This window comes from Protopterus annectens, chromosome 7.part0 (assembly GCF_019279795.1).
Source record: "Protopterus annectens isolate FY-2018-M chromosome 7.part0, PAN1.0, whole genome shotgun sequence".
NCBI classification, from domain to species: Eukaryota; Metazoa; Chordata; order Ceratodontiformes; family Protopteridae; genus Protopterus; species Protopterus annectens.
Genome location: NC_056739.1, coordinates 1,437,209,663 through 1,437,229,869, shown reverse-complemented (window position 1 = coordinate 1,437,229,869; position 20,207 = coordinate 1,437,209,663).

Sequence of the window (20,207 nt, the reverse complement as noted above, 5' to 3'; positions counted from 1 at the left end):
TCCCATAGTAGCAGTACCAGCATTATGGGGGGCACTGTCCACACCACACCACACCACAGCAGACCATGAGCACATGGTTCTGGCCAGTCCCAGGAGGGACCTGGTACCAGCAGACATTTGTCATCGTCAGGTGAGAGTAGCGCATTGAGGCATGTACCTGGACATGCCCATGGGACCCTTGGCAGGCACAGTCCATGTGTCTGTGGCTGGAGGCAGTGAACTGCACACCCTGCCAGGTATGATCTGCAGCTGTCCATAAACACCTGTGTAGGGCAGCCACACGGCAGAACTGTGGGCATGCATGCCCACACACTATACAAGCACACATAGGGCAACCCCACACCTACACACACATCACCATGCCCAGTTTACCTCAGTACACCCCTCACCCACACACATGGTGTCAAACGTATGGCCCACCCTCAGCCACTGGCAAACCAGTAACACACCCTGTGCATATGATGATACCTGTGCCACATCCCTGTCATCCATACCATCAATGCAGGGACAGGCTAATATGGATTTGATGCATACGGTGACTGTACTACCGTGTACCACAGTACTGCAGTGTAACATGTTGTAAGGAGTAAAGTGTAATGCATATATCTCAGGTAGTGTAGCCATCCAGCAATGATGCATTACAGCTGTTAGTAACACTGGTTGATTGTGGTTTCTATAATATTATCCATTTGTGTTGTAGGTGTACATGTGTCAGCATGAGGATGGTCTGCAGTCATATTCCACAACAGGGTATGGTACTGTGGTGACACCATGGCTGTGACATATCTGGGGTACAGTTGAACATGTCACAGGTTTATATTACAGTTATTGCCTGTGCCACATGGACAGGTGACCCACTGGGGCATGTATAATATGCAACCTGATGTAGACCCATCCACATACACGCACACTGTTACTTGGCAACACTGGGACTAGACCCCTACCTAGGTATGTAGTGATACTGAAGTGCGTGGCTTCCATTGCACACACCACACAGCATTTAGGGTGAGGTGTGTCCCAGGTTACATGTTATATGCAGAACATCCCCAGACATGTACAGTATGCTAATGGGGATGTAATGGGAGTATATGGATAATACATAGTGGGACATTCCTTCCTATACACATTAAAAGGCACATAACAGGTAGACACACATCCGAGAAACCTGGGCCTAGTGCTTCTATCTAGCTTGACCGTGTGTCCAATGTGTTACAGGTAGGCTGCACACAGCACATGCATAACTGGCCTGGATTGTGGTATCAGTTACCTGTATGGTTGATGGTGACAATGGTAATCATGACGAGGTACATGGGACATATACCGGGTGTACCTTGGTGTAATGACAATGAACACAGCACCCACATCCCCCACTGGAAATTGTACTCCCTGAAACCCATGATGACACTCTGACATACCCACCATCACACATTGGCCACAACTTTGATACAACCCATTGTATATCCCAACATTGCTACTACAGGGATATGCATCTAATGCACATGCCACATGCATAGCAGGGTGTTGCATTGTCATGCCTCACCTATGGGCAGCAATAACACTATCTGTACTACTGTGTGGCACTGGGTATTGTAATATGAGTTTGTGGCCTCTGAATTCTGTACCTTACAGATAAATGGGCATGCACACATACACACACTTGCTAAAACACAATGGTTATCCCATGACTATAAACCCCTTTGTACAACACTGTTGTGATGGTACTGCAAGGCTCGTGTTACCGGTATGGAGAGAAGCAGCAGCCACAACTGGATATGGCAATGCGTGTTGCAGTGGTTGTGAAGGCCCTCATGGAATTTCCATGTACAGGTGTGCTAACACACAGACACTGCTATACTCAGTCATGCACACATACACGTGTTAGTACTGGGGTGCATCTCTGCAGGTGCTCATAGCTGTGTACCTAGCTATTGTCCAAGTAGAGATAGGTTGTGTAAGGGTTGTGTGTACAGTGGTATCCTGCCAACTGCCATGTGGCAGCAGGCAAGCAATCGACAGACACTACTGTGGTGACCCTCAGGGTGAGAGTGACATGCATCAGCCATTCCTCCAGGTGCCTCCTGCACAAGGTCACTAAAGTGATCAAGTTGACATGCATGCAACATTCATTGCAACACATGGTTAGTGTCTGTGATGGAGACCTGTACCCAAACATGTTCCGTTGACTGTGGTAGTGTAGTGGAGGTACCAGTGACATGGGGTGCATACAGGGTGTTATCTCCAGTAAGTGGCAGTTGTTACACAGCTGGGCAGACGTCAGTGTCAATCAAGCTTAGGATGCCTGTACATATCCCAGTGGGATATCTGCCATCTGCACATCTGTACAGGAACTGACAGTCATCAGCTTCACATGTAGCTATGAGTAGGATGAATGTGTTGACAGACAGATGTTTGATAACAATATGTATGCCATAATTACATGTCAGGAGCCCTTGCTGTCATGTCCTGTACAGATGGTAGACTGCTATATATATATATATATATATATATATATATATATATATATATATATATATATGTGTGTGTGTGTGTGTGTGTGTGTGTGTGTGGCGGGGGGGGTCTAGGACTATTCACTGAAAGCACATTTCACTAAAACACATTTGACTGTGCACAATTCACTGAAAGCTCAATTCACTGAAAACACAATTCACTGAAACACATTTCACTGAAAGTTATATACGGCCTTTTCTCAACTGTTGTGCAACCCTGGAGTTAGTGCATATAGTAAGGGGGGTATGGGGGGCATTTAGAATTATATACATGGATACTTGCAATTCCAATAAATTACTCTTTTCTGAACTAAATATATATCCTAAATATGTGGGGGGATATGCCCCCCCACACACCCCAATGTGGGGAGCGGTGCCCCCCACACACCCCTTACTATATACACTAATGCCAACAACTTAGTGCAATGGGGATGTCAGGTATGTAGTGTAGGTAAATATGTAGACTATTGTTACTGTGATAGGGGTTGTCTTCACAGACATGTTGTATGTGGGAGGTCACATCTGCTTTTAACATTTGTGCCATTGCCTACTGACAGACATCCTAAGGACATCATTGTACATTGCCACTGTTAGCACAGTAATGATACTGTGGACTATAGCAGAGATATATCCATTAAACGTGGACAGTCTGACACACTCTGGTCAGTCCAATGGTATACACACAACCCCTTAGTGTAAGACATGTGAACCAAGCCTGACAATGTGGATGTTAACAGCCACTTAGATGGGTATATCACTTAAATATTGGTATACATATGCCCATAGGTTATGCATTCACACACCCCTCTCTGTCCTGACAAATAATAACTGCTGGTACAGAGGTGCCATGGCCACATACTACCCACTAGTTACTGACATACATCTGCACAGCATCCCACTGCTTTGTCTGACATACATGACTGTTATGGTGGCCTGGCAGCAGTACATCATGCAAGTATCTGGACATAACATCACACTCGCTAAGTACACTAAGCTTCTAGGCATGTAACAAATCACTGTGCAGGCTACAGACAGACTGCCGCAACACTGGCCTACATTTCTTATGGGGGAATACACATGTAACTACATATATAGCAGGCTCCACAGGCATGTCACAGCACAGAGTAACAGACATCTGTGTGAAAGTGCATAACCACAACCAATGTGTACACAGCCACAGCCACATCTGGTAGCTAGCGTAATATTACAGTATATGGACTATCTGATCAACACCATCCTCATATGTGCCACTCACACACTAACCCTACATATACTGGGCCTTTACATATTGTGCTCCGATGCCTGTCTGTGGTATGGGACATGTGTGTGTTTGGCCCTACAAACATGTAAGCCCATAGGGTAAGATACAGTGGAGCAGCATGTAACATCAGATAGAACAGGATCAAGAACAATGACATCTACCACAGTCTCTACACAGGTCAAGGTACATATTCACAATACACACACTGTCGACAATCACCATAAGTACACAGACCTCTGTACTGTACACACAACCACAGAATGTTCAGGTTATGTCCTCAAAGAGAATCCCTACTACACATAACATGTGTCGCAGTCTGATATCTCACTGGCTTGTTATCAGCTATGATGTCAATAAATTATGGTGTACAGGACATATGCACCTCTTACAGCATGACATATGTACACAGGTTGACAGAGTTGTGGCTGGAGGCACAAACACAAGACCAATATTGATATGTTGCTGTGATAACCTCATATATTTACTATTGTAACAGGGTTTGTTGCGACATATGTCCTATGAAGAATATGAGGTCAGTAACTCTCATGTCTGTCACCATGTACTGACTGCAATCCTCACACTATGCTTCTGCAGTTCACAGATAGGTGTACTGTGAGTAACACAAGAAACAAAAGGTACCACACACTGCTCAGTCTGCAGATGACCCTACAGATGGGATTTCCTCAGAAACATAGCACAGTCATGAAAAGTATTAAAACATGTAGACCAGCCATATCCACACACACACACTGTTAAACCAACATTACTCCAAATGCAGAATAGCAACACTTCCATTCTGTAGTCATGTCAGGCACACCCCCCTCCTGTGTGTTGGCCTGTTTCCACAGTGTATGTTGTTAGAGGTAAATCCCCAATCCATCTGAGATGCTGTTTGCCAAACAACAGATCTAGGTCCCGGTCACAGTGAGTGAAAAGGCCCAACACCAACATGATGTTCCTAGATATTGGAGTGTGTTTCCATGCAATTGGCTATGGGAATGTTACCACAGCTGTTCCACATGCAATCATCTAGAGGAGGGCTGCAATTCGTGCAGAGGCCATCAGCTGAGCATGAGCATCACTTACAAAACACATGCTGTTGCCTAAGCAAAGCAGGTGTAAGTCTTCACATCCACCAGACAGTTTGTGAGAAAGGCAAACAGAGGCAAAGATAAGACAGGGAGAGGGTGGGAGAGTAAAACCTAAGCATGTTTGTGTTGCACACCTGCCAGTACAGGATATCAAACCCCTGACTGACTATGTATTGCTATCACGTGTCTCTGCAGTTATTGGATGCACCACATAGCTTACATGCTGAGGAGCTCTCCAAATGTATATGTGATGGTGAGTGACATCTGCAACAGTGATATGGTAGCTGTACCGTAGGTGCAGTACACATGCTTGACTGCACGAACAGGTGCCAGCGTCAACACAGCCACACTCTCTCAGGGACCCACACATATTGATACACTTGGCAGGATCAGGAATATACCTCCTCACTAGTTAGTTTGCCTCAATACAGTACTGTGCAGGTTTCACATGCACCACAGGGGTTATCCAGAGGTTATATGGGCAAAGGGAATATGGAGGTGTCTGACATCAGACAGCATGCTTCAGTATGCCAATAGGGGTTGTAGTGAGTGTGGATGTGGTCAAAAGCATTATACACCACACACAGACACAGGGTGGCAGTACTGACATGCATGGGTGCATTGCTTCAAGGGTGTGTAATAGCTGACTGTGCCAGACGGCTATACAAGACTAGGTGATGGGTATACCTTGGCATCAGGCCACATGACAGTGGTCTGCAGGTGTAAGTCTTCACATCCACCAGACAGTTTGTGAGAAAGGCAAACAGAGGCAAAGATAAGACAGGGAGAGGGTGGGAGAGTAAAACCTAAGCATGTTTGTGTTGCACACCTGCCAGTACAGGATATCAAACCCCTGACTGACTATGTATTGCTATCACGTGTCTCTGCAGTTATTGGATGCACCACATAGCTTACATGCTGAGGAGCTCTCCAAATGTATATGTGATGGTGAGTGACATCTGCAACAGTGATATGGTAGCTGTACCGTAGGTGCAGTACACATGCTTGACTGCACGAACAGGTGCCAGCGTCAACACAGCCACACTCTCTCAGGGACCCACACATATTGATACACTTGGCAGGATCAGGAATATACCTCCTCACTAGTTAGTTTGCCTCAATACAGTACTGTGCAGGTTTCACATGCACCACAGGGGTTATCCAGAGGTTATATGGGCAAAGGGAATATGGAGGTGTCTGACATCAGACAGCATGCTTCAGTATGCCAATAGGGGTTGTAGTGAGTGTGGATGTGGTCAAAAGCATTATACACCACACACAGACACAGGGTGGCAGTACTGACATGCATGGGTGCATTGCTTCAAGGGTGTGTAATAGCTGACTGTGCCAGACGGCTATACAAGACTAGGTGATGGGTATACCTTGGCATCAGGCCACATGACAGTGGTCTGCAGTGTGGCTCAGGGGTATAGTGTCTGGATGGGCCCACACAGGTTGGTATTGTATTTAAAATTCAGTCACCTGGGTAACTATTGTGTGCGGCCATTGCTGTGCATTGCATGCCATGTATGTGTTTTTAAGTCCAAGACATGGAATGGTGTCCAGGATGTGCGCACATCCCACATGCATGTACAGTGACATGTGGAACTGTACCTTGGGTGTCTGGCCCATGTTGTGTACACAGATTGTTATCATCAGATGTGCCAGTCCTGGCCCCATGTGGCAGGAACTGGTAATGGAGAGCAGGTTGACCCTGCTCCCACAATGATAGCATGATACCGGTATTCCCTGGTGTCTGTGGCATCTATCCATACAGGGCATGCATTTAAGGAATTGTATATCCTTTATGGGTCACATTAGATAGCACCACAGGTGTTGCAGGTGTCCAGTGAGGAACATAGTGAAGGAGCACTGTCTGCATGTATGTGCCTATTGTAATGATGGACAGGGTGCCATGCCTTCTGTAGTCCACTGCAATCGCACCATGGTTACTATCTGTGGGCAATATGCAGGGTACTACCAACATAGCGGTTGTTGCCTAAGCAAGTGTGTTTGTGTATGAGACATGGGTAGAGAGTGTTCTCTGGGTAATACAAGGGGTGCTAACTTTGTTCTCCAGGCCTTTATGTCATATGTAGGGGTATGGATTGGCACCCCAGCCTCTCGGCTATTTCACATCTGTTATCCCTGTAAGGTGAAAATTGTGACATATAATAGGGCTACCATATAAGAAATTTACAAAACCCACTCCACAATGAGTCCAGTTGTTACACACTCACAGCCACCTCCACACAGGATATGAATGACAAACACACACACACACACACACACACACACACACACACACACACACACACACACACACACACACACACACACCGTGTCTGGGATTAGAACTCCTACCCTAGCGAGTTTATTACACTACAGCACTAAGCAGTTATAGGATGTGCCATGGAGATTACTGGAGTACTCCTTCCTCAAAGGTGTATTTCACAGTGAATGACATCAGCGGCCTTGCCAAAGTAGGGCATATGATCTGTAGTGAGAGTGACTAGCTTAAAATACATTGCTCCCTACACAAACAAAGGAGCACACACACAAACATCCACACTTGCTATCTGTGGGAATAGAACCCCATCCAGAATACTATATCACAATACAGCATTATGCTGTTTTAGGATGCACCACAGAGATTACTGGGCTGCACATTTCCCAAAGGTGTATTTCACAGTGAATGACATCAGCAGCCTTGCCAAAGTAGGGCATTTGAGCTGTAGTGAGCGTGACTAGCCTAAAAAGCATTGCTCCCTACACAGACACACAATCCACACTTGTCATGTGTGGGAATAGAACTTCTACCAGAGTACTATATCACACTAGTGCATTATGCTGTTATTAGACACACCACGGATATTATTGGGATACACCTTTCCCAAAGGTATAGTTCACAGTGACTGACATTAACAGCCTTGCCAAAGTAGTGCATTTGATCTGTAGTGAGTGTGACTAGCCTAAAATGCATTGTTCCCTACACAAACAAGGGAGCACACACACAAACATTCACACTTGCCATGTGTGGGAATAGAACCCCTACCAGAGTACTATATCACAACATAGCATTATGTTGCTATTAGACTCACCATGGAGATTACAGGGCTACACCTTTCCCAAAGGTGTATTTCACAGTGAATGACATCAGCAGCCATGCCAAAGTAGGGCATTTTAATTGTAGTGTGTTTGACTAGCCTAAAAAGGCATTGCTCCCTACACAGACAGAGACACACAAATGCACACAGTTGCCATGTTTGGGATTAGAACTGCTACCTAACTAGTGTATCACACTACAACATTATGCAGTTATAGGACGCACCATGAAGATTACTGGGCTACACTGTTCCCAAAGGTGTATTTCACAGTGTATGACATCAACAGCCTTGCCAAAGTAGGACATTTGAATTGTAATGAGTGTGACTAGCCTCAAAAGCATTGCTCCCTACACAGACAGAGACACACACACACACACACACACACACACACACACACACACACACACACACACACACACACACACAAGCACACAGTTGTCATGTCTGGGATTAGAACTCCTACCTAACTAGTTTATCATACTACATTACACAATTATAGGAGGTGCCACAGAGATTACGGCATTACACCTTTCCCAAAGGTGTATTTCACAGTGAATGACAGCAGCAGCCTTGCCAAAGTAGGACATTTGAATTGTAGTGAGTGTGACTAGCCTAAAAAGCATTGCTCCTTACACAGACAGACACACACACACACACACACACACACACACATAGTTGCCACGTCTGGGAATAGAACTCGTACATAACAGGGTTATCACACTACAGCAGTACGCAGTTATAGGACGTGCCATGGAGATTATTTGGCTACACATTTCCCAAAGGTTTATTTCACAGTGAATGACATCAGCAGCCTTGCCAAAGTAGGGCACTTGAATTGTAGTGAGTGTGAGTAGCCTAAAAAGCATTGCTCCCTACATAGACAGAGACACACACACACAAACACAATTGCCATGTCTGGGATTAGAATTCTTACCTAACTAGGTTATCAGAATACAGCATTACACAGTTATAGGATGTGCCATGGAGATTACTGGGTTATACCTTTCCCAAAAGTATATTTCACTGTGAATGACATCAGCAGCCTTGACAAAGTAGGGCATTTGAATTGTAGTGAGCGTGACTAGCCTAAAAGGCATTTGTCTCTACACAGACAGAAACCCACACACACAAACACACAGTTGCCATGTGTGGGAGTAAAACTCCTACCTAATTAATCACACTACAGCATTATGCAGTTATAGGACATGCCGCAGAGATTACTGGGCAACACTTTTCCCAAAGGTGTGTTTCACAGTGATTGACATCAGCAGCCTTGCCAAAGTATGGCATTTGAATTGTAGTGAGGTTGACTAGCCTAAAAAGCATTGCTCCCTACACAGACATACACGCACGCACACACACACACACACACACACACACACACACACACACACACACACACACACACACACACACACACACACACACACAGTTGATATATCTGGGATTAGATCTCCTACCCAACCGGTTTATCACAATACATCATTACATAGTTTTAGGATGCACCACAGAGATTACTGGGCTATTCCAATCCCAAAGGTGGATGACATCAGTAGACTTGTCATAGTAGGGCTATGGGTGGGCAGTGTGTGTGCATGGGCCATAACCCATTCATCTAGAGTTTGGCACACAACACACAGGGTTATATTCTGCAGGTACGTGTATACAGTTGCTAGATGATTACTGCCTTGTACAGTAATGTTGCACAGCTAGCACTTGCACCACATAGTCTGTAATGCTCATGGATACCAGGGGCTAATTTCTATAGTGAGTGACATTTACACAGCATGTGGTGGTAGCCATTTGGCTCTGTGCTGGGAGGGACAGGCCTCATGATGGATGGCTCTTTGTCACAGTCACTCTATTCCACACATCTATGTATGTCTACTTTTGGCTTATTCTAGTGTGTTGTCCTTGGATATATGTCTGTATTCCTATCCAATGTGTGTGCAACACATGGCTGGTGCATACTGAGGAGTGTATGCACTAACATCTGCAACTGTCAAATATGTATGGTCCAGTGTTGTTTGCAGACATGGGATTCATTTGGGCTTCATTTATTTAAGTGTGTGAGCATGCCCAGTATGACCTTTCAGTATGTTGTTATCTGACATTGCCCCCATTTCTCTAAGTATGTGAGCATGCCCAGTATGCCCTTCTGTATTGAATGTGTGGATCCATTCCAGGTAGTTTGTACTCCAGTGAAGACCTTTGTGTTGTACACCTAGAGGTAGGAAACTGTTTCTGCTGTGTATCTGTAGATCATTTGGCAATATGGGGACAAACTGTGCAGTGGATAGTGTGTACTGTATGTGATTGTGTCTGTGCTGCTTCTGCTACATGGTACTGGTGTTAGCAGAGATATTCAGACGTGCGCTGTTATACACTGTGAGGTTTTATGTCCTCAAGTACTGTCAGGTGGACATTCTTGCTCACAGTGATGTCCTGGGGGACAAGGGTGACTGCAGCTGTGTCTGGAATTGTGGGCAGACGCCTACATATTCATGGTAAGTTATGCCATTCTGGAGGGGGAGCTGCAGACACTTGTTGCTGGGTCTGTGTATCCGGTTCAGCACCTTGGTACAGTGCTGGCAGAGGTCCCCATACTTGTACATCCATCGACATGACAGTATGGCCTTATCTTGCTGTGGCAATACCTCACAGCTATACAGATCTATACAGATTACCCAGAGGCAGGGGCCATGACCTCTATTGTGGTGTATAGGCAGGTTTATAGCTACCCATGTGCTTGAAGCCAGGGATAGTGTGTGCACACAGCTGTGTGTCGGACCTTGCACATTCCATGTTGCCCATGCCCCTACTCTCCTGCTATTATTATATCCTCTTCTATACATTATGCATACATTCTCTGATACTTTTCCTAAGGTTATTATCTCATCACAGCTGTGTTTTCATGTTGGTCCGCAGTTCATGCAGTGGTACATGGTAAACATGTTACTGTGGTTTGTCCACATGGCCTTGCATATGGCTTATGTGGAGTGTGTTATGTTGTTATTTGGGTGTCCATGCCATAACATGCATTTGCTGTATGTGTGAGACACAGGCCTTTGGCAGAGGCCTGTAGTCCATTTGGTGGTGATGCAGGCCAGCTGTGGCAGACCATTGGATTCTGTCAGTCCTACAGTCTCAGCCCGTACCTTGGTGTAATGACAGTGTACACAACACCCCCATCTGCCAGTGGATATTGTACTCCCTGAAGCCCATGATGACACTCTCACATATTCACTTCACACATTGGCCATGACTACGATACAACCCATTGTAGATCCCAACAGTGCTACTACAGGGATATGCATTTAATGTACATGCCACATGCATAGCAGGGTGTTGCATTGTCATGCCTCACTTATGGGCAGCAACAACACTATCTGTACTACTGTGTGGCAATGGATATTGTAATAGGAGTATGTAGCCTTGCAATGCTGTACCCTGAAGATAAATGGACATACACACATACACACACTTGCCAGAACACAATGGGTATCCCATGCCTATTAACCCATTTGTACAACACGGTTGTGATGGAACTGCAAGGCTCATTTAGCCGGTATGGAGAGAAGCTTAACAGGGTACATGTAATGTCCCATACAACAGCAGCCACAACTGGCTATGGCAATGGGTGTTGCAGTGGTTGTGAAGGCCCTCATTGAATTCCCACGTGCAGATGTGCTAACACACAGACACTGCTATACTCAGTCATGCACACATACACATGTGTCAGTACTGGGGTGCATCTCTGCAGTTGGTCATAACTGTGTACCTAGCTATTGTCCAAGGAGAGATGGGTTGTGTAGGGATTGTGTGTACAGTGGCATCCTGCCACCTGCCATGTGGCAGCAATTAAGCTGTCGATGGACACTACTATGGGGGCCCTCAGTTTGACAGTGACATGAATCAGCCATTCCTCCAGGTGCCTCCTGCACATGGCCACTGAGGTGATCAAGCTGAAATGCATGAAACATGCATTACAACACATGGTTAGTGTCTGTGATGGAGGCCTGTACCCAAGCATGTTCAGTTGACTGTGGTAGTGTAGTGGAGGAACCCGTGGCATGTGGTGCATACAGGGTGTTATCTCCAATATGTGCCAGTTTTTACACAGCTGGGCAGACATGTCAGTGTCAATCAAGCTTAGGATGCCTGTACAAATCCCATCGGGATACCAGCCATCTGCACATCTGTACAGGGACTGACAGTCATCAGCTTGGCAAGTAGCTATGAAGTAGGATGAATGTGTTGACAGAGATGTTTGACAACAATACGTATGCCATATCTACATGTTAGGATCCCTTGCTGTCATGTGTTGTACAGACGGTAGTCTACAGTTACATTCCATATGTTGGATCATTACCCTGTAGGGGTTATATACTGTGACACAGCTCACATGCCAGGGATACAACAGGGAGGCCTCAGAGTCAAGCTATGCCTGCAGGTGTGCCTGTTGTCAGTACTACATTTTGCACTCTATTCTTACATTGGTAGGCACTGTCAACAGTAGTACTGCCAAAGCACAGTACATGCCAGTGTGACAGCATGTACCCTGGGCTACTACCCCTGTATGTAATGCAGTCACATGGATAACAGTGCTGTACAGACCTCATATACGTCTGTGTCCCAGAAATGACAGTCACACCCTTTGCTACTGTAATGACAGCACAAAGGCACATGTATTGTACATGGCATTACATACACTTATTAAAGATGTCATTATTCTGCTATGTTATCAGAAGGGGTGGTGTGAACTGGGTACCAGGGCTAAGCCATGCTTAGCAGGTATCAACATTGCTGCAATATAACAGCTAAGCTGGTTTGCACACTGGTAAGCGAAGCCTACACTGTGTAAGCGCCTGTAAGTTTACCTGTATCTTAGCACCACTTAGCTTCATGCAAACCCAAACAAACACACTTAAAGCTGCTCAAAACTGCCTTAACCACTCTGTATCCGACAGCCCTTGTTCTGCTCAGCAACAAAATGAACAGCCCTTGAACCCAGGACCCTGTACACTAAAGTCACAACACTTAACCACTATACCATGACCACAGTGAAGACAGGTGTTGTTTTTCAAGATATCTGTCACTACACATATTGATTAGTATTGAACAATTGCCTTTACTTCCACAATTGTGTAGTACTTGTTATTAATATAATTGTTGCATCACATATGTTGTTTTAACATAATGTACACATAGCAGCTACATACGGTGAGATACATCTGGGAGAGTGTACACAATTGTGAAGTTTACACATGACAGGAATATGGATATATACATATAATAGGTTGAGATATGTCTACATTTACATACACATGTATATTCATACATGTCTGTATACACATCTGTATAGTGCAACATATATATGGCCATGTGTACATCTCTTCGTATGTACACACACATATATATATATATATATATATATATATATATATAGATATATATATATGTGTGTGTGTGTGTGTGTGTGTGTGTGTGTGTGTGTGTGTGTGTGTGTGTGTGTGTGTGTGTGTCTGTCTGTCTCTCTCTCTCTCTATATATATATATATATATGTGTGTGTGTGTGTGTGTGTGTGTGTGTATATGTATATATAGATATATGTATATATAGCTATATATATATGCACATCCTACGTGTACAGATATGCCTATTTAAGTAGATATATATGTAGATATCCATAACTATATGTACATACATATCTATTCTGATATAGCTATTACTGTCAATATATATGTAGATATCCATACGTATATGTGCATATGTATCTCTAACTGTATATGTGTAGACATATATTGCTGTGTATATGTATATATTTGAGTGTTTATATGTATATATATATATATATGTACATATACATATCCATCTATGTATGTTGATATGTATATGTGTATGTATGTATGTATGTATATATATATATATATATATATATATATATATATATATATATATATATATATAGATACTTATATATACATATATGTCCACCATATGTTCTGAAGATGGAGTAGAGCCCTACCTCAGCCCCAATAGTCCCAACATCTTAGTGCAAGGGGATATCAGGTATGTAGAGCAGATATATATGTAGACTATTGCTACAGTGATAGGGGTTGTCTTCACAGACATGTTGTTTGTGGGAGGGCACATCTGCTTTTAATATGTGCACCATTGGCTACTGACAGACATCCTAAGGACATCAAAGTACAGTACCACTGCTAGCACAGTAATGACCCTGTGGACTATAGCAGAGATATGGCCAATAAATGTGGACAGTCTGACACACTGTGGGAAGTCCAGAGGTATACACAGAACCCCTTAGTGCAAGACATGTGAACCAAGCCTGACAATGTGGATGTTAACAGCCATGTAGATGGGTATATCACGTAACTATTGGTATACATTGCCCCCATATGTTATGCATTCACACACCCCTGTCTGTCCTGACACATAATATCTGCTGGTACAGAGGTGTCATGGCCACATACTACCCACTAGTTTGTGACATACATCTGCAGAGCATCCCACTGCTTTGTCTGACACACATGACGGTTATGGTGGCCTGGCAGCAGTACATCTGGCAAATATTTGAACATAACATCACACTGGCTAAGTGCACTAAGCTGCTAGGCATGTAACAAAGCACTGTGCAGGCTACAGACAGACTGCTGCAACACTGGCCTACATTTCCTATGGGGGAATACATATGTCCCTACATACATAGCAGGCTCTACAGGCATGTCACAGCACAGAGTAACAGACACATGTGTGAAAGTGCATAACCACAACCAATGTGAACACAGCCACAGCCACATATGGTAGCTAACATAATATTACAATATATGGACTATCTGATCAACACCATCCTCATATGTGCCACTCACACACTAACCCTACATATACTGGGCCACTACACAGTGTCATCTGATGCCTGTCTGTGGTATGGGACATGTGTGTGTTTGGCCCTATGAACATGTAGACTGATAAGGTAACATACAGTGGAGCAGCATGTAACATCAGATAGAACAGGACCAAGAACAATGACATCTACCACAGTCTGTACATAGGCCAAGGTACATATTCACAATACACACACTGTCGACAATCACCATAAGTACACAGACCTCTGTACTATACACATAAACAACAGAATGCCCAGGTTATGTCCGCAAAGAGAACCCCCTACTATGCATAATGTGTCGCAGTCTGATATCTCACTGGCTAGTTATCAGATATGATGTCAATAAATTATGGTGTACAGGACATATGCACCTCTTACTGCATGACATATGTACACAGGTTGACAGAGTTGTGGCTGGAGGCAAAATATAGGGCCAATATTGACATGTTGCTGTGATAACCTCATACATTTATTGTTGTAACAGGGTTTGTTGCGACATATGTCCTATGAAGGATATGAGGTCAGTATTTCTCATGTCTGTCACCATGTACTGACTGCAATCCTCACACGATTCTTCTGCAGTTCACAGATAGGTGTTCTGTGAGTAACACAAGAAACAATAGGCACCACACCCTGCTGTCTGCAGATGACCCTACAGATGGGGTTTCCTCAGAAACATAGCACTGTCATGACAAGTATTAAAACATGTAGACCAGCCATATCCACACACACACCCTGTTAAACTATCATTACTCCAAATGCAGAATAGCAACACTTCCATTCTGTAATCATATCAGGCACATCCCCCTCCTGTCTGTTGGCCTGTTTCCACAGTGTATGTTGTTAGAGGTAAATCCCCAATCCATCTGAGATGCTGTTTGCTAAACAACAGCTCTATGTCCTGCTCACAGTGAATGAAAAGGCGCAACACCAACATGATGTCCCTAGATGTTGGAGTGTGTTTCCATGCAATTGGCTATGGGAATGTTACCACAGCTGTTACAAATGCAATCAGCTAGAGGAGGGCTGCAATTCATGCAGAGGCCATCAGCTGATCATGAGCATCACTTACAAAACACATGCTGCTGCCTAAGCAAAGCAGGTGTAAGTCTCCACATTCACCAGTGAGGGAGTGAGAGAGGCAGACAGAGGCAAAGATAAGTCAGGGAGGGGGTGGGAGAGTAAAACCTAAGCATATTTGTGTTACACACCTACTAGTACAGAGAATCAAACCCTTAACTGACTATGTATTGCTATCACATGTCTTTGCAGTTATTGGATGTGCCACATAGCTTACATGTTGCTGTATATGTGATGCATCATGATGGATGGCTCTTTGTCACAGTCACTCTCTTCCACACATCTATGTTTGTCTACATTTTGCTTATTATAGTGTGTTGTCCATGGATATATGTCTGTTGTACTATGCAATGTGTGTGCAAAGCATGAGTGGTGCAGATTGAGGAGTATATGCACTAACATCTGCAACTGTCAGATATGTATGGTCCAGTGTTGTTTGCAGACATGGGCTTAATTTGTTTGTGTGTGAGCATGCCCAGTAAGACCTTTCAGTATGTTGCTGTCTGAAATTGCCTCCATTTCCCTAAGTGTGTGAGCATGCCCAGTATGCCCTTCTGTATTGAATGTGTGGATCCATTCCAGGTAGTTTGTACTCCAGTGCAGACCTTTGTCTTGAACACCTACATGTAGCAAACTGTCTCTGCAGGGTATCTGTAGATCATTTGGCAATATGGGGACAAGCTGTAAAGGGAATAGTGTGTACTGTATGTGATTGTGTCTGTGCTGCTTCTGCTACATGGTACTGGTGTTAGCAGAGGTATTCAGACAAGTATGCTGTTATACACTGTGATGTTTTATGTCCTCAAGTACTGTCAGGTGGACATTCTTGCTCAGAGTGATGTCCTGGGGACAAGAGTGACTACAGTTGTGTCCGGTATTGTGGGCAGACACCTACATATTCATGGTAAGTTATGCCATTCTGGAGGGGGAGATGCAGGCACTTGCTGCTGGGTCTGTGTATCCGGTTCCGCACCTTGGTACAGTGCTGGCAGAGGTTCCCATACTTGTACATCCATCGACATGACAGTTTGGCCTTATCTTGCTGTGGCAATACCTCACAGCTGTACAGATTCACACAGGTTACCCAGAGGCAGGAGCCATGAGTCAGGACATTACCTCTATTGTGGTGTACAGGCAGGCTTGTAGCTACCGATTTATGTGTTTGAAGCCAGGGATAGTGTGTGCACACAGCTTTATGTTGGACCTTGCACATTCCATGCTGCCCATGCTCACACCCCCTCTGTTATTCTATCCTCTTCCATACATTATGCATACATTCTCTGATACTTTCCCTAAGGTTATCACCTCATCACAACTGTGTTTTGGTGTTGGTCCACAGTTCATGCAGTGGGACATGGTGGTCATGTTATTGTGGTTTGTCCACATGGCGTTGCATATCACTTATGTGGAGTGTGTTATGTTGTTATTTGGATGTCCATGACATAATATGCATTGGCAGTATGTGTGAGACACAGGCCTTTGGCAGATGCCTGTAGGCCATTTGGTGGTGATGCAGGCCAGCTGTGGCAGGCCGTTGCATTCTGTCAGTCCTACAGTCTCAGACTGCCATACAGTATATTCCCCTGGGGTGACAGGGTAGGTGTGCTAGGTGTTCATGCCAATACTTTCTATCAGTCTTGATCAAGTGGTGTGGATGCTGGTAGGGTGCTACCTACTGCTAAGGACATACCTGCATGGGACACCTGCACTGCATGCTGCATTCTTTCATTATTGCCATGTACAGGTGGGGTCATATTGTACCCATTCCCAACAGCAGGGATACGAGCAGAGAGGTACCTGTAGGTGGTGTTTGAATGAGCTGGGTGTATGTGTGCTATGGACACTACTTGCATCTGATGCCCAGATATGCATGGGGCATTCCAGTTATGCTGACATGTGCAGGTACATCAGCTGCTTCCCAATACATCAGTCCTACCACCTTTGTGATCTGCAAGTGTTCGGCCAGGCGACACCGGTATCCCCTACTACAGGCCCAGATAATGTGATGCATACCTGTATGCACAATTCCAAGGGTGTATCCATTTCACAGTTACACATTATATACTGTATGTCTGGGGTACTTTCCCCTGTGTACTGCTTGTATATCTAGCCCAACAACCATGCCATGTCAATCTTTCAAATGGTGACACATATTACTACCATACATTTACAATGCCTTACTGCTAGCATGTGTTATAGTGGTGGGAATTGTCTTTGGCACTGCAGTTGTGAGGACGTGGCCCTGTCATCAGCAGTAATGGGCAATGGCCACCAGGTCATACCTCAACATGCATGCATACTGACCACTCTCACACAATATGAAACACACACCAACCTAACACATACTTACCTGCATATTGTGCAAATGCTGCAATCTATCCTGCTACCTTGGCCACCTCTGGTCATCTGTGCTCCACTGGTATTATACCTACACATACATGTTACTACATTTCTACATAGGATTGGGGGGTCACACTTGGCTGTTACTACATTTCTAAATAGGATTGAGGGAGCACACCTGACTGTTACTGCATGTCTAAGTAGGGTTGGGGGAGCACACCTGACTGTTACTACATGTCTACTTAGGATTGGGGGGCACACCTGACTGTTACTACATTTCTACATAGGACTGGGGGGGCACACCTGACTGTTACTACATGTCTACATAGGATTGGGCGGCACACCTGACTGTTACTACTGTCTACATAGGATATGGGAGGGCACACCTGACTGTTTCTACATTGCTACACAAGATTGGGGGGGGGGGGCACACCTGACACTTGAACACATTTGCTATGACTGTACAGGTATGTCAGGTACTCAATTTCATTATGTTTTATAATCTATCATGCTGACTAAAGGCAGGTTAGTGTACTACAGGTCTTATTTTTGATTGACCTACATATTAGTTTCTGACTTCCTACTCTTCAGAACTAACATCCCACTGCCTGACCTGATGTAGTCTGTCTGGGTAGGCCTGGGGGGGGGGTTACCCATAGGCATCATTCAGTGGCCTTAGCACAGCCTTTGTTTGTTTATAGTTCATAGTTTAGTACTAAGCTAACTGCCCTTGCAAGCTATTTTAAGCCTAGCCAATTATCTCTTGTGAGATTCAAACCCTGCACCTTGTGTTTGTAAGGCAAACACCTTAACCATTAAGCCACCCTCCCAACCCCTTGTGTGATTGTGTACACCTGTCCTGCTGGCTGTGACTGTTGTTGGGTATGTGAACCTCCCTCACTGGCATGTGCGTGTCATATGGACACACATGTGGCCCAGCACATTTTGTGTAGTGGGTTTTGTCACCATGTGTAGTACTGGCTACTATGGTGACACCCGTATTTGTTACAGATCTCATGCCACCACTATAAGTGTCTACTATCTGCTGGCATCCCATTCAGCCACCCGATTCCCCTGCATGCTCACATCCCACCATAGATATAAGTAACAACGCATACTACTCCAATCAGCAATCGGTAAGGGGAGTGACTTACCTGCTGGGTGAGCCAGTATTGAGGATGGTGCTGGGGGCTACATATGTTGGATGCACATAGTACACTCCCTATATATGGTTGAGCACAGGTAGTGTCATGTTTGGCATCCCTTTTACTGTATGTGCGAGTCAGAGAGAGGTGTCATTCCCTGGGTCCCTACTGTGTCAATGTATGTGCTATGTGTTACCGCTTTACCAAGGCCATGGCATACTGGGCGCGCCTCCATCTGCCTACTGGGGCAGGCTCAGGTTGCTCCTCTGAGTCACTCTGTGCCTGTGCAGGACTTGGCATTGGTGGGAGGCTGTGAGTCCCTGCCCCGTGTTGTTCCTGCTGCAGCTGTTTCCACAGGATCATATTTTGTAGCATGGCACATACGATAACAATTTGGGTACATGTAGCTGCTGAGTACTGCAAGGCTTCACCGGATGTGTCCAGGCACTGGAACTGTGACTTGAGCATCCCAAATACATGCTCTATTATGATTCTGGTCTGTGTGTGTGCCTCATTATGGCGTTCTTGTTCGGGTGTGTGTGCATTTCTGATGGGCATCATCAGCCACGGCTCCCGTGCATAACTTGCACCCCCTACTAGATGACCATAAGGGATGTCCTGATTGGCAAATCTCTGGTACAGCTGCGTCAAGTGCCAAATGTGGGAATTGTGATAGCTTCCAGGCTAGCCAGCAAACAAATTCATTACAATGCCCTGGGTATCGCACACAACCTGACAGTTGATGGAGGGGTAGCCCTTGCGGTTGAT